The sequence below is a fragment of the Schistocerca gregaria genome, chromosome X (genome assembly GCF_023897955.1).
Source record: "Schistocerca gregaria isolate iqSchGreg1 chromosome X, iqSchGreg1.2, whole genome shotgun sequence".
Taxonomy (NCBI): domain Eukaryota; kingdom Metazoa; phylum Arthropoda; class Insecta; order Orthoptera; family Acrididae; genus Schistocerca; species Schistocerca gregaria.
Window position 1 is genome coordinate 424864405 of NC_064931.1, and position 16698 is coordinate 424881102.

Sequence of the window (16698 nt, forward strand, 5' to 3'; positions counted from 1 at the left end):
CTAGCAAATAGGTAGCATTTGACGTTTCGACACATCCTTCAAGTTCACCGAGCTGTACATTACGTTTGTATTGTACAGTTTGTTTGAATTCATCACTTACGACGAATAAACACATCATCTGCAAGTCCATATACGTTACCGATTGCATATAACTTCTATAGTATGGACTCTAAAGCTACATTCCAGAACTGTTTTAGTGTTTCCTGAGCATAAGATGCCTATCTCCCGCTGCATTAGTCTCTTAGGGAGATGTTCAGCACCTCCGGACTCTCCAGATCGCCAAGGCGACCCTAGAAACACGGCTACCGTAGGATATCGAAATCACCAGTAATGTTGATTATCATCATTATAGCGTGAGTGTAATGACTGTATGTCGCTTATTAATTGCTTCTTCTGTTAATTTGTCTCTTCTGAACCCATTCTGGTGAGGGTTCATCCAGTGTAGTAGTATATGATGTTGTAATCCCTGACATAATAATTTTTCAAGTAACTTACCGAGAACGATGAGAAGACAAATTGGTTTGTAACTTTTGGGTGTCACCGAATCTTTGCCTTGCCCCTTACTACTAACCAGCACCTCAGCATTCTTCCACTGCTCAGGGACCCTTCCTTGCAAGAGACATTCGTTGTACAGTTCTCACAAGTAAATATCTAATTGGTCACATGAGTCTTGTATTACTTCGGCAGGAATTTCATCCGGCCCTGGAGATTTCTTATTTTTCCGTCTTAATGTTGTTTACTCAATTTCATGTTAAGTTAAGGAGTAAAGAAGCATTTTTTTTATACAGTCTCCCCACAACATTGTCCGTAACCTATTTTGATCTCTCTCTTCTTCTTCGTCATCAGGAAGCAGAGCAGCTCACGGTTCTTAGTTTACTGTTTCCATCCCATCATTTCTTTACAGCATGGACAAATTGAGGGCAGTCGTATAATCTCCCCAAAGAAAACCATCATAACGAACGGGAGAGCGCTGTGCTGACCACACGCCCCTCCTATCCGTATCCTCAACTAAGGATGACACGGCGGTCGGATGGTCCCGATGGGCCACTTGTGGCCTGCAGACGGAGTCCGCCATATTATCTCGCAGTCTACTTTGTATAGTATTACCTAATATTCTGCTCCAAAGTTAGCCTTTTGATTGCTGTGGACAAGGTAACTCGTCATGATCCTCTGCTCCACAAGTGTTGTCGACGTGTTTATACGCAACGTCTGTGTTTTCCTTAAATAATATTGACGTTTTTACGTGTTCCTTTCCACCGACCCTCTCACTGCTGCGGGCAAGTTACTTCCCCATCTCGGTGACTAAAAAGTTTCGAGTATTTATTATACAACGTACGTTCCTCCTCGCGTGCTGGCATTTGTAAACAATCTCGTCTCGATGTCTTGAACCGTAGGCATTGTAACTTATTTCATCTGCCCAATTTGTGGATGGCATAAGTTGGGTTGTCAATCTTAAGGTGTGTGAAATATTTTCCAGGCAATGTCAATTTTACTCATCCCGTACATATCACTTTATTAATAATTCAGGGGCCAGGAGCAATGATTAATATTCTGAGATAAGACGGCAACGACCATTCGAAGCGAGAAAGTCTAGTAAACATGGACTCTAATATGCATACCGTAACAGCTATAAGGACTTCTTCAACCTCGGCACTGTGTAACAAATCTCTTCTACAGCAAGGTATTTGCTTTCCATATTTTCGAAGGAGGTGATGTTGGACAGGAAAAGAAAAAAATGTTCAGCAAACATGTACTGTAAAATTGATACCTCCAGAAATATGGACATTTGCTCAGTGGAAGAGAGGAAGTCAAAATGAACAAGTGCTTCCTAGGTCTTAAGGTAGGCGCTTTAGAGCTTATGTTCACTGGACATTTTTTCTGATTTTGGTATATAATACAACATCTCAAAATAAGGAAAGGAAAGAGGTAGCAGTAGAGGAGCTTAGTAGCCGGCCAGAGTGGCCCTGCGGTTCTAGGCGCTGCAGTCTGGTACCGGGCTACCGCTATGGTCGTAGGTTAGAATGCTGCCTCGGGCATGTATGTGTGTGATGTCCTTAGGTTGGTTAGTTTTAATTACTTCTAAGTTCTAGGCGACTGATGACCTCCGAAGTTAAGTCGCATAGTGCTCAGAGCCATATGAACCATTTTGAACGAGATAAGTTTTATAGTATCAGAGATGAAGAAGTTCTCATATATCTTAAGGTATCCATTCTATAGCTCATGTTTACCTTCATTCCTTCGAATGATCGGTCCTGTCATATTCCTGAATATTGATCATCTCTCCTGTGTCATCCTGCATTGTTTCGTACTTATCCCATTTTTATTTAGTAGTTGCTGTAACATCTGCATGTAAGTTTTAGATACCTTTAAAAATGACGCTCACTACGAACCAGCTTATTTTTGTAAGGGTGTTACAGACCAGTTGTTCTAAAGCTGCCACTTTCTTTTCTCATTAAGTGCTTATCTATAAGAAAGTGGCAGTCAGTACGCCTAAGGAAACTGTTTCGACGCTCGAAGCTAGGAAAGGAACATTTATATCGCTTTCGCGCTCTTGTGATATCCTAGAGTTTAATACACAAATGATGGTTCACGGTAATGTGAAAAGGGTCAATCAGGCAGAGAAACGGAGCTGACTGTTTTATCTTATAACATTTTACACTTGCCTGCATTTATCTTTTATCCATTACTATCGATTACATGGGAAATATTATGAGGAGAAAGATCACTGTGCATATCCCATTTTCAAAACTGAAACTTGATGACAGCCTCACACAAAAGAAGCCACTCTTTTTTACAGATATGAAGTATCAAATATAATGAACATCAAAACGTCACATATTTATGCAGGACTGTTTCCAATTAAAATATGACGAAATGTACTGGAAACATGCATCCGTGTACTACTCTCAGAGCGTAGAATAAATTAAATTCAAGAATCGATTAAAAACTAAACTGACTATAAAGTGAAGAAATGCTGATGTCACAATCGAAATCCCAAGAACGGTAAAAAAGATTTCATAGGCTTTGGGGTACAAATGTGGAAACTATCTTGCAGCTAGCCTTTTGAAACATATAGAAGAGATAAAAAAAGAATATTCATATGTATTAAATGAACATTTATTAGTATCACGAACCTATGAGGTAATGTTATTTTCCGTGTTCCAAATACCTTACAGATGACTATCCTGTATTTTAAGTCCAGTGCATTTTACATCAGATCCATTCTCTGGGCAACTTTGTGCATACAGTGCGTTTAAAATTGGCAAATATTATGACACCAAAGTAATTCTTCGATTATAAGTATAGTAATGCAACAAAATGTCTGTAAGATTTACCAAAATTGGCGAATAAGGAGAGTGGCAGGTAAATACAACTGTCATATCTACGTAAACTGAACTAAGAACTGCTGACACATCCTAAAAGTTGTGCTTTATACCCTAGAATCTTGCAAATACAAAATAAACATTTTTACGCATCCCACTACATCAGTGTGTACTACTGATCAAAATAGAGGATGTTTCACATACGACATAATTGCTGTCTCCAGTGCTGAGCGGGAACCAGCACCCGCGCTGGAGGGCCTCGATCACCAAAAGAGTCTCTGACCTGCTGCTCTCCAGTGTGGTAGGCAGCATATTGTTTGAGCTAAGAACAAACTAGACTAGCAAGGAGCGGTCTCGAAAGGCATCTGGAAAACTTGTTGAGCCTTTTAACATAGCAGGCTGGAGTGTAAATATCAGCTGCTTACAGCGCTGTGTACGAACTGAAGCTGAAAGCTTAAAGAGCAGCGACACTGGATTATTGCTCGACTATAGTATTATGAACAGTCTACTAGAGTCTCTCCATGATGGACAGTTTGACCCTGAAATGCGCTTATCTCGGCTGGAGATAATCTTGCTGATGATCTTGATGTAGCTGATAAAGATTTTGAAAACGAAAACGTAGATATTTCTATCAATTTAATTACCGCTATAAATGCAGTAATGCATCACTGGGAAAAATAGTATTTTGGGATTAGCCTCTCCTTTATGGATACAGGGCAACACCCAATTCAGTACTTGACTCGAACAATAATGCAGATGCTACTGATGCACCAATCTGAGGCACTGGATGACGCAATTATTTCCTCTGACTTCTACAAAGGCCACACCTAGATCATGTAATTTAATTCTTGGATAAAATGTATAAGCCACAATATTCGACCGTTAAGGGGTGACATTAAATTCATATGACATTATTGAATAACCGTTTTCCTTTCAGACTGTCGCACAACATAATTCAGAATACGTTTATGAACGTATCCTCTGATCAAGTAGTCGATCACTGGTACTGTCTAATAACTGCAATCAACATTCAGTACCTCCAGTGAATGTCCCTTTTATTGTTTCCTCTTCATATATCGTTGTAATTCAGTGTTGGGGCTGCACAACTGAGAGCCTATGACCTGGTTAGCGTAAGGTAAGACTCCTCTTAAAAGGAACAGACTACGTACCATAAAAATGTACAGAGGCCAAGTGAAAGTCGCAATCTCAGCTAGTCAGACTGGCATTCGCTTCCCACATCCCACTCTCTCCAGGCATGATATTGGGCTGGTTTTCTGTCGAAAAGAAAGCATTGTTCGTAGAAGCCTTTTAGAAAGATAAGGTATCGTCTCATACAGGCTGGCTTGTGAATCACCGTTACCTCAAATGCGACGCCACTAAATCAAGTTTGGTTTAAATTTCTTAATCCAGCTTTCTGATTGAAAGAGCAGGACCTTCCTCGTCTGTGCCTGCATGTCAACCATCTCATAGGTCCGTTTAGAAATTGTACCATGTGCTGGGAGTGATTTTCGGCATGCCTCCTCACACCAAGACCTCACTGGTTAAACATAGTATAAATCTGCATGAGCAGGAGATTGTTTAACATATTTTCTTAAGATTTAATGGATAGAACTCGCAATGCCTACTATGAGTGGCCGGCGAGTTTTTGGCCCTGATTGGGGTAGCAAAGTTTAAGAGTATCCAGAAACAAGCACTTCGTATTTGGTGATTGAAGGCCTTTGAAGAGTAATGACTTGCTGCTAGGATATAGAGGAGTAATGACAGAGATTGCTAGGAGATTTTGGCGTAAAGACAAGCTACTGAGCGATTGATGAGCTTTGTGATGGCACAGAAGGATTTTTCCACATGAGCACTGGGTACGGAGAGAGACCTGTACTCAGAATATGCAGCCGCTATCCCCACTGCCTTCCGCAATGTGCTACGAGTTTAGTGAGATGGGCCACCATTAAAGCTATCAATTTCGTTGGGATGCGATATTAGATCATTCACTTCAAGAGCTAATATTCGCTTTAATATTTCGGAACGCGCTAGTTTGCTTTCAATATTCACTTTGGCGTACTCACTAGTGTTCAAACCTGTTTTCCCATATTCTGTATGCAATTTACTAACGAAGCTTACAGTCACTGTTCGTATTCGTTTATTATTCGCATATGTTATCTTTTATCGCGTCTACTCAACTGTGGCAGGGTTAGGGTCAATCAATAGAATCCTTTGTCCAAATAGTAATGTTTATATCATATGGTAACTCATCTGCTCGTGGGGTCACATTATCATTTCCTTTAATTAATTTGCTTTATCACATGAAGGGCTTTCCTTCCCTTTAGATCACCTGTAGAATCATAGGAGTAAATAAAACAGCACAACCGACTCCCAAAAACATAATTGGCTCGGAGTCTCTCAAGAGGGATGTTCAGTCACCTGCTTGTAAGTTATTTCAAATGTACCCTATTTAATCCACGCCAACAATCCTGTCAGGGAAAGGATACCTACAGTTTTGGGTAGAATCCGAAACATGTGTCTTTCCTGGTGTACATCCATAAGTCTGAAATGACGCGGCTAACGTCGCAAATGCAGACTGTAGTGTTTGAGACCTCACTCAAGGAACACTTGATCTCGCACACCTCTGGAGACAACCCTTGCATCATATGTGCAACACACTGTAGAACAAACTACTACAAAGCATACAGCTATTACTTGCTCCAATGTCTGTCCCCGTGTTGCCAAGATTCTTTCCACTACGCTGCACAAATCTGCTTGGAAGTTCTTACACACCCTCTATACAGTCCCGATCTCTCCTCATGCGATTTCCATATTTTTGGAGGCCTAAGGAAGATATTCGTTGCCGTCGATTTGCTTCGGACGAAGAGGTGCTCACCTGGGTAAAATAATTGTTCATTAGGCAACCGCATGAAGGCATTAACCACCTCGTCTCACAGTGGGATAAATGTATTATCAGTTATAGCGATCAATTTTAAAATAATAAACACTACTTACTTCTTTTCCATGTGTCTCGTTTTCATTTGACTGCCAGTAATATTTATAGTTTGAAAACGTGCTTGATCTGTGATGAATTTCAAGTGTCATCAAAAACACATAATACAGTTTGTCGTATTAGCATTTCTCTTATACGAAAAACAGTACCAAACACACTCTCCATAGTCAGTTAAAAGCCAATGTTAACTTAAGCAATCTAATTACAGAATAAGAAGTATGTTGCTGTTGAAGATGAGGTTTACTTCAGATATCTTTCATCAAAATTTCTAAATATGAAATAAAATCGACTGCTGCTTTATACTGCTGTTGTTCATCATCACAAACGGGTGGGAGCACTAGTAACGTTACTACTTGGATATATTAATCATGCTTGGTGTAAAGCACAATAAATCAATCAACTTCAGTATTTTTTAAATCTAAATTGTTCTATAGTGGTTGGGAAGTGGCACAATGTTCTTCCCATCTCCTAAGTGTCTACAAACATGTGTCAGCCACACAAGCGTCTATGTCCACAAAAATACGTCTGGGTTCCTTCTCAAGTGTTACAATGTCCTTTCCACGCATAAAAGTCTGAAAAAATACGTCAGCTACACAAAAACTGCGATGTCCCAATGCTGTCTCCCACACCACTCTACCACCCTTTCCGAAGAGAATGGGCCCTGATACTAAGCATTTCCACAGTTAAATTCTCTGTACTACTTATCAAAATATACACAGCTCACTTATTGGCACAAGTGAGACACATTATGAGTTAGTCGCCAATCGCAATTCGATCCTTGTACCACACATTAAGTTCATCAAAATAAATATATATTTGTTCTGTAACACAGCAGAATGGACACTGTCACTACTGAGTATGTAACTCCCAGCTTAATGTGCATTTGTTGATAAGACTAGGGCCACACTAACTTCGTCTTGCAGTTCAAAATATTCCTTTCACTACCTTTGTAATATGCTATAGAGCTGTTGCCAGGAAAATTTACTGATTGGGACGTCGGTTACTGGGGAAAACCGTGTTTCTTTCTATTCCTCTGAAATATATCATAATGTTACATATTTTATCATCTAAGAGAAATACAAATATTACAGATTTCGCTATATAAATGTGGTGATAAACGAAATTCAACACAAATCACCCGTTTTCAAGAAACATGTAGTTTCAGCTACCTACTATGTTTCATGGATAGCATTTAGAAAATGTAATTGAGCTTAACAAGAGAGATCTCAGGAAATTTAGAAAATAAAATATAACTGTCTTTCGGTCACAGTTCTCATAAGGTATCTGGCACAAAATCAGTGCATCAAGACCCAACGACTTGATCCATGCGTCTTTGACCTTTCCATGCTGAATTGTTTACACTTTATTAACACTGATTCTAGACCAAGCGTTTTATGTAGATGAACCAGTTTTCCTACAGCTTATCTTTTCCTCAAAAACGCTTCTGAGTTTGATTTCATGTATCTAACGTCTGCAAAGTAGGTGCAAGAGATCTTGGAAAACGTTTTCAGAACAAACACACGCATGATTAATTATTGTGTCTGTATTTAAGGATGTTTTATCAGAAACTAATGCATTAACATAGGGCTGAAGAGTCCATTCAGCAAGAATTTTGTAGCCAAATTTTGCCTATTCCTTTCGATAGTAAGTAAAACGTCGGAAATATGCGTAAAATTATGAGTATGCAATGAGTTGTGAGAGACCAGTTTTTGACGTGAGAACAATATTGTTTCCTTTGGTAACCCTCGTCGACAGTTAGACTTTAATCTGTCTGCTACATCAACAGTAAAGTCGATGTGAGTTCCGCAATGCGGCAAGGATATCATATTATAGCCGAGTCGATAATCAAATGTGTTGATTGTCAGCAAGGAAAGATTTGGCAGAACACGGAGAATGCTCAGTGAGTTCGTTCTTGGTATTGCTTGTCTGTCTTTTGAAGCTTGATAGGTACCATATAATTGTTTTTAAAAAAAGTTAATTCAAGGCCCCCTTTGGTTTCTTTAATCTACCTTGAAGCAGTGCGTTTTACACATTTTAGATAATGTTGGGTTTGAATGTCGCGTAAAAAATTAGAGCGTTCTACTACTTTTGAGCACTCTATAAAGTACTCCGAAATACTACAATTTAAATGCTTTGTAAAGCTTTTGCAGAAATAACTTTGAATATGGCACCAATTGAGATGAAAAAGCTTGTGTGCTGTGCGTTGTGCGTGTGTACGCACGTCTGTCTGTCTCTCTCTCTCTCTCTCTCTCTCTCTCTCTCTCTCTCTCTCTCTGTGTTGTGTGTGTGTGTGTGTGTGTGTGTGTGTGTATGTGTGTAGAGGCCAAAATCTCGGGATGTTTTATTTTATTATCTTTGAACTTGACACTATTTTAACGTAATTCAAGTAACTGACTGCATCATTTTAATATCATGCTAATTAAATACAGAAGTACGTATGTGTGTGCCAATATGTTTGACTTTCGTTTCTCATAACAAACTCGTAAGGTAATTCCCTCAGTTTCACTTCATCTCGTAACCTCTTTTGAAAACACTAGCTAATTCATCCAACTGCTATTCCAAGTCCTATGCCGTCTCTGTCATTGACACAGACATTAATATTTCTATTGCTTCCCACTAAACTGTAATATCTTTTCCAAATTAGTCCTTGGTTTTTCTCATTGATAATTCTGTACACAGACTGAATAACGTAGGTATAGACCACGAAGCTTTCTCCAGACGTTCACCATTACCGCCTTCTTTTCTTGTCTCCTAAACTTAGAACTGCAGTTTGTTTTCTACGCTAGATGCAAATAACCTTCCATTCCAAGTAGTTTACTCCTAATAACTTTAGAATATCGATGTGACTATATATACGTTTTAGCTGTATGACAAATAATGTGTGGTAAATACAGACAATGAATGAGAAATATCTGAGGATGATGCCATTATTTTACATTATGCTTCTATTACTTTATTCCTAATGATCTAAAAATTTCGGGCTGACAGTATATGGCTTAGATATAAAAAAAAGGGTGGTAAACTCAGAAAAATGGCTCTGAGCAGTCTGGGACTTAACTGCTGATGTCATCAGTCCCCTAGAACTTAGAAATACTTAAACCTATATAACCTAAGGACGTCACACACATCCATGCCCGAGGCAGGATTCGAACCTGCGACCGTAGCGGTCGCGCGGTTCCAGACTGTAGCGCCTAGAAACGCTCGGCCACTCCGTCCGGCGGTAAACTCAGACAACGAATGAAAAAATCTGAAGACGATGCTATAATTTTACATACTGCTTCTCGTTGTTTTATTACAATACCAACGTCAACATTGGCTTAAGAAATATGGATTTATACAGTAGTCTTAAGCATATGGAATTCATATTTAGTACCAAAAATAGAACTGTCGCCTTCCAACGACCCCTCGTGGAATACGACCGAGTCACTCTTCACATTTAATGGAGTTCGCTCCCAACTGATTTCGGATCCTTATTAAAGAAGCACGTCGTCTAACAGGAACGGTCTCACAGACGTGAAACGTCGGTGATGTAGTGAATGTATGAGCTGATTCAGACCGTTAATAAAATTAAAGGTGATAGCTCTCGTTCTATATGGCGTGCCTTCTTTTACACGGTTGTATTTCACAGAATCTTGTTACACATATTCCCGAGGGGCTTAACATTCCGTCAAAGCTGACGCCTTAGAAACAGAAAGAATGTTCTGGAGAGATGATATTTCTCTTACGGTTATTTTTAAAATTTATCTCTCTTAGTTACCTGCAACAAAAAAAAATCGCAGCGTTTCCAAAAAGTAGTTAATAGGTCGCTTACGTATGAGACAGGTTCAGTTAGCATCTACAATTAGCGTAAAATGAAGAAGTTAAAGGGAATATAAAGCAGTATATGAGTGGCTACGAAACACGAAAAAACCTTTATTAAACCTATGAAATGGAAGATTGCAAGCTAATATACAGGAAAAACACCATTTCCATGATGAACCAGCATCTGCTGATGAAAGCTGTGCGTCAGATTTAATGAACACTCTTTCTAGAACAGGTGACCTTCCACATTTAAATTCCGTGGTACTAACGCCAAGTGGCAACATACACAGTGTAGCAAAATGTGCGTCGAATTATCCGTTCCAGTAGACGAGATGTTCCATCTCTGTCGGTGCTACGCTCGCTCCATTCTTCTCCATTCTTTATTTCTCCTTGATGGTAAAGTAAATGCATTATGTGGCCTTCAGATAACAGCAGAGTTCTTCTAGACCCATCGATCTTTTAGTGTACTGGTGAGGGAATAATTATAACGAAATGCAACAGCCTATTCCTCTTAATATCTGAATAAATGTCTCTGCAATGGCAATTTCGAATACCAACTCATTCTCGTCAACATGCTGTTATCAAGTATTGACGCGTGATAAGAACTTCATAGAGGTTTTGTAAAACAGATTAGTTGAAGTGCAGTTCCTTTCAAGACCTTTGTAGTAGAATTTGGATGTTTTGTCGTACCTATAAACAACCAATGACGTAGAAACAGGACAAAAAACTAACTTGATACGGTACTTTCATGAGCCCTAACCAGTACATTGACGAAACGAGACACTTTTTTTGAAATTAAAGAGAAGAAATTTTAAAAAAAGAGCACAAACTCATTATTGCCCAAATTTCACTAAAGATGAGATTTTGTCTCCCCAGGGAGATTCCAGATAAATGGTCATTCCCGGAATAGCGAACACGACTTCGAAAACAGTTAAGCTGTTTTTCCTTCTTAATGGATATGAAATCAACGTACTGTTAGTGAATGAACTATTTCTTAGGAATGTTGAAATAAGATTAACAGTGTATTGAACAGCGGCGCCGCCCGTAGTCTCAATCGCAGTTGCACGCTCGCTCATAACAAAAAGTCAGCGCAACATCATTTATTCAGTTCCTAATAAAACATTTCTTTTCGTTAACATGTACTTAGTGCCATCATTTTACTTATATTTTAACTAAATACCAAACACATCTATCAGAAGAGATTACTATGGGATTTGGGACCCTTTCGGTTTTATGACGGACTTTAGTCTACTGGGGACATATTCAGTGAGGCGTTCGAATGCCTGTCAAGGAATGGAAGCCATTCCTCCTTCTGAGCTGAAGGGAGGAAAAATAGTGATGTGGGACGGGGGCGTCTGCAGCCAAGTGGACATTCTAGCTCATCCCAAAAGTGTCCCATTGGACTCAGGTCGTTTCTCTGAGTATGTCAGTCCATTTCATTAATGTTATTACTCACAAACCATTGCCTCACTGATGCTGCTTTATGGCCGCTGATACAATCAATTATTGTCTCCGAACTGCTTCTCTACTTTACGCAGTACACAATACTGTAAAATGCGTTCATATCCTCCCGTATTTAGCATTCTCCTAAGCACAATAAGAGGTCCACCTTCCAAAAACAAAAAATACACCCATACCGTAACACCACCTCCTCCTTACATCACTGTTAGCACTACACACGATGACAAGCAACGTTCTTAGGTACTTGCCAAACCCAAACACTTCCATCAGTTTCACTCAGGGTGTAGAGTGATCCATCACTCCAAATCACTCGTTTCCAGTCATTCACTATCCAGTTGTATCGGTCTTTACATAACCACAAGCGTCTTCAGCAGTAGCTACAGAAATATGTGGCATGTAAGGCGCTGTTCGACTGTCGTGCCCCATTATTTTTAACTCCCTACACACAGCAGTTATTCTAGCTGGACGGCTGGTAGCACACTGGTAGTCACGAGTGATTCTTTCTGCTGATTACATGCGATTCTTACAACCACATTCAAAACTCGACGTACGCTAATTGCCAGTACATAAAATCTGTCTGGTCGTGCTTTAGGTTTGATTGTTCCTTCCACTTCATAATCATATCAGCAACAGCTGACTTGTATAGGTTTAGAAGTGTTGAAATGTCTTTGATCAATCTGCTATTTAGGTGACATCCAATGACTAGTCAAAGTTCGAAGCTACTGAGCTCTCCTGATTGATCAGACCTGCAGTTACTGCTTCCCTGCTGCAATACAGTATTTCACGCCTCCTTTTACATTTGCGGGTCAGTTTCTCATGACATCTACACCTCTCTCCTGCATTACATATGGGAGTCCAAATACTCTAGCTTATATAGCTGCAGCTAATACACGTACAGTAAATCCAACTCCGGAACGAGAAGGTGAATCAGTGCTTGTTTTAAGTTTCATAACAAGTTGGATTAAAATTGAACATCTCTGCATTTCGTTTAAGCATTAATGAGCAACATGGCATATAGATATACTGAAGGCAGAAATGCGCTTGTGCTAAAAAATCCAGGTTTGAAATTGTAACAGTGGTACATCAAGACCACGCCGCCGCCACCATATGGTAAGTAAATTAAAATAATTTTTTCTTCCAACAGGTTACAACTTACCACAAACACAGCAAAGTTTGTACTGCACAACAAACGACATTGGATGGAGACACAGCGGTCGCCACATGAACGAGGGTTATTCAAAAAGTATGGTCCTTTCCGCCTCGAAATGGAAATCTCAGTGAAAATCACAGATATTTTATTTGCAACAGTTAGATATACGTTCTAGCTACTTCTCTAGATAGTCGTCGCTCCGAAATAGATGTTTATCGTAGCATTGTTCTAACTCGTCATTGACGTCAGCCACCTATGCTTTCCGCCAATTCTCTTCACTGCTCTGTACTTCGTTTTCTGTACCAAAACGTTGTCCAGATAGCCAGTGGTTCGCGTGAGCAGAGAAGAAACTAAGTGGGAGTTAATAAGTGCTGGCTGTGAGGTGGGTGATCAACCATTTCCGATCGAAAACGGCACGTGAGTGTCCTCATTGGCCCTGCAGTGTACAGCTAATAATTGTTATGGTGAAGGAAACGAATGACAGTTAAGTATGTTTGGTTGCGTTAAATCAAGCGAAATCTTTCAGTAGGCATTAAAGTTGCGTTCTATCAAAACGACGGTACTGCAGTTTCGGTATAGTACATAAATGATGTAATAAATAATGGGATTAAGGGTACTGTTGGTAGAATTTATAGGAGAAAGAAACATAAATGAATGTGTGAGAGAGAAACTGAGAGACGACAACTTCTCTTTGTCTTTTGTTGGTTTATTTTGCACATAATGAACACTGCAGATCGTTCAGTTTTAGTCCACTGCGTATTCTTTATCCTTACAAAATAAAATGCATTATATAAGTAATAAACCCCCCCCCCATGAACCATGAACCTTGCCGTTTGTGGGGAGGCTTGCGTGCCTCAGCGATACAGATAGCCGTACCGTAGGTGCAACCACAACGGAGGGGTATCTGTTGAGAGGCCAGACAAACGCGTGGCTCCTGAAGAGGGGCAGCAGCCTTTTCAGTAGTTGCAGGGGCAAATGTCTGGATGATTGACTGATCTGGCCATGTAACACGAACCAAAACAGCCTCGCTCTGCTGGTACTGCGAACGGTTGAAAGCAAGGGAAAACTACAGCCGTTATTTTTCCCGAGGGCATGCAGCTTTACTGTGTTAATGATGAAATATTCCGGAGGTAAAATAGTCCCCCATTCGGATCTCCGGGCGGGGACTACTCACGAGGACGTCGTTATCAGGAGAAAGATAACTGGCGTTCTACGGATCGGAGCGTGGAATGTCAGATCCCTTAATCGGGCAGGTAGGTTAGAAAATTTAGAAAGGGAAATGGATAGGTTAAAGTTAGATATAGTGGGAATTAGTGAAGTTCGGTGGCAGGAGGAACAAGACGTTTGGTCAGGCGAATACAGGGTTATAAATACAAAGTCAAATAGGGGTAATGCAGGATTAGGTTTAATAATGAATAAAAAAAATAGGAATGCGGGTAAGCTACTACCAACAGCATAGTGAACGCATTATTGTGGCCAAGATAGACACGAAGCACACGCCTACTACAGTAGTACAAGTTTATATGCCAAGTAGCTCTGCAGATGACGAAGAAATTGAAGAAATGTATGACTAAATAAAAGAAATTATTCATATGGTGAAGGGAGCCGAAAATTTAATACTATTGGGTGACTGGAATTCAGTAGTAGGAAAAGGGAGAGAAGGAAACGTAGTAGGTGAATATGGATTGGGGCTAAGAAATGAAAGAGGAAGCCGTTTGATAGAATTTTGCACAGAGCACAACTTAATCATGGCTAACACTTGGTTCAAGAATCATAACAGAAGGTTGTATACATGGAAGAAGCCTGGAGATACTGACAGATTTCAGATAGATTATATACTGGTAAGACAGAGATTTAAGAACCAGGTTTTAAATTGTAAGACATTTCCAGGAGCAGATGTGGACACTGATCACAATCTATTGGTTATGAACTGTAGAATAAAACTGAAGAAACTACAAAAAGGTGGGAATTTAAGAAGATGGGACCTGGATAAACTGACTAAAACAGAAGTTGTACAGAGTTTCAGGGAGAGCATAAGGGAACAAATGGCAGGAATGGGGGAAAGAAATACAGAAGAAGAAGAATGGGTAGCTTTGAGGGATGAAGTAGTGAAGGCAGCAGAGGATCAAGTAGGTAAAAAGACGAGGGCTAGTAGAAATCCTTGGGTAACAGATGAAATATTGAATTTAATTGATGAAAGGAGAAAATATAAAAATGCAGTAAATGAAGCAGGCAAAAAGGAGTACAAACGTCTCAAAAATGAGATCGGCAGGAAGTGCAAAATGCCTAAACAGGGATGGCTAGAGGATAAATGTAAGGATGTAGAGGGTTATCTCACTATGGGTAAGATAGATACTGCCTACAGGAAAATTAAAGAGACATTTGGAGAAAAGAGAACCACTTGTATGGCTATTAAGAGCTCAGATGGAAACCCAGTTCTAAGCAAAGAAGGGAAAGCAGAAAGATGAAAGGAGTATATAGAGGGTCTATACAAGGGCGATGTGCTTCAGGACAATATTATGGAAAGGGAAGAGGATGTAGATGAAGATGAAATGGGAGATATAATACTGTGTGAAGAGTTTGAGAGAGCACTGAAAGACAGTCGAAACAAGACCCCGGGAGTAGACAACATTCTGTTAGAATTACTGACGGCCTTGGGAGAGCCAGTCCTGACAAAACTCTACCATCTGGTGAACAAGATGTATGAGACAGGCGAAATACCCTCATACTTCAAGAAGAATATAATAATTCCTATCCCAAAGAAAGCAGGTGTTGACAGATGTGAAAATTACCGAACAGTCAGTTTAATAAGCCACAGCTGCAAAATACTAATGCGAATTCTTTACAGACAAATGGAAAAACTAGTAGAAGCCGACCTAGGGGAAGATCAAGTAGGATTCCGTAGAAATATTGGAACACGTGAGGCAATACTGACCTTACGTCTTATCTTAGAAGCTAGATTAAGGAAAGGCAGACCTACGTTTCTAGCATTTGTAGACTTAGAGAAAGCTTTTGACAATGTTGGCTGCAATACTCCCTTTCGAATTCTGAAGGTAGCAGGGGTAAAATACAGGGAGCGAAAGGCTATTTACAATTTGTATAGAAACCAAATGGCAGTTATAAGAGTTGAGGGGCATGAAAGGGAAGCAGTGGTTGGGAAGGGAGTGAGACAGGGTTGAAGCCTCTCCCCGATGTTATTCAATCTGTATATTGAGCAAGCAGTGAAGGAAACAAAAGAAAAATTCGGAGTAGGTATTAAAATCCATGGAGAAGAAATAAAAACTTTGAGGTTCCCGGTGACATCGTAATTCTGTCAGAGACCACAAAGGACTTGGAAGGGCAGTTGAACGGAATGGATGCTGTCTTGAAAGGAGGATATAACATGAACATCAACAAAAGCAAAACGAGGATAATGGAATGTAGTCGAATTAAGTCGGGTGATGCTGAGGGAATTAGATTAGGAAATGAGACGCTTGAAGTAGTAAAGGAGTTTTGCTGTTTGGGGAGCCAAATAACTGATAATGGTCGAAGTAGAGAGGATATAAAATGTAGACTGGCAATGGCAAGCAAAGCGTTTCTGAAGAAGAGAAATTTGTTAACATCGAGTATAGATTTAAGTGTCAGGAAGTGATTTCTGAAAGCATCTGTATGGAGTGTAGCTATGTATGGATGTGAAACATGGACGATAAATAGTTTTGACAAGAAGAGAATAGAAGCTTTCGAAATGTGGTGCTACAGAAGAATGCTGAAGATTAGATGGGTGGATCACATAACTAATGAGCAAGTATTGAATAGGATTGGGGAGAAGAGGAGCTTGTGGCACAACTTGACCAGAAGAAGGGATCGGTTGGTTGGACATGTTCTGAGGCATCAAGGGATCACCAATTTAGCATTGGAGGGCAGTGTGGAGGGTAAAAATCGTAGAGGGAGACCAAGAGATGAATACATTAAGCAGATTCAGAAGGATGTAG

At 39.9% G+C, this 16698-nt stretch overlaps 1 protein-coding gene across 1 annotated transcript in view; it reads left to right on the forward strand.

The window, feature by feature from the left end:
• LOC126298115 (Down syndrome cell adhesion molecule homolog) overlaps window positions 1–16698 on the forward strand; it is a 1905244-nt gene that overhangs the window by 884571 nt on the left and 1003975 nt on the right. The gene's annotated exons all lie outside the window — the stretch shown is intronic.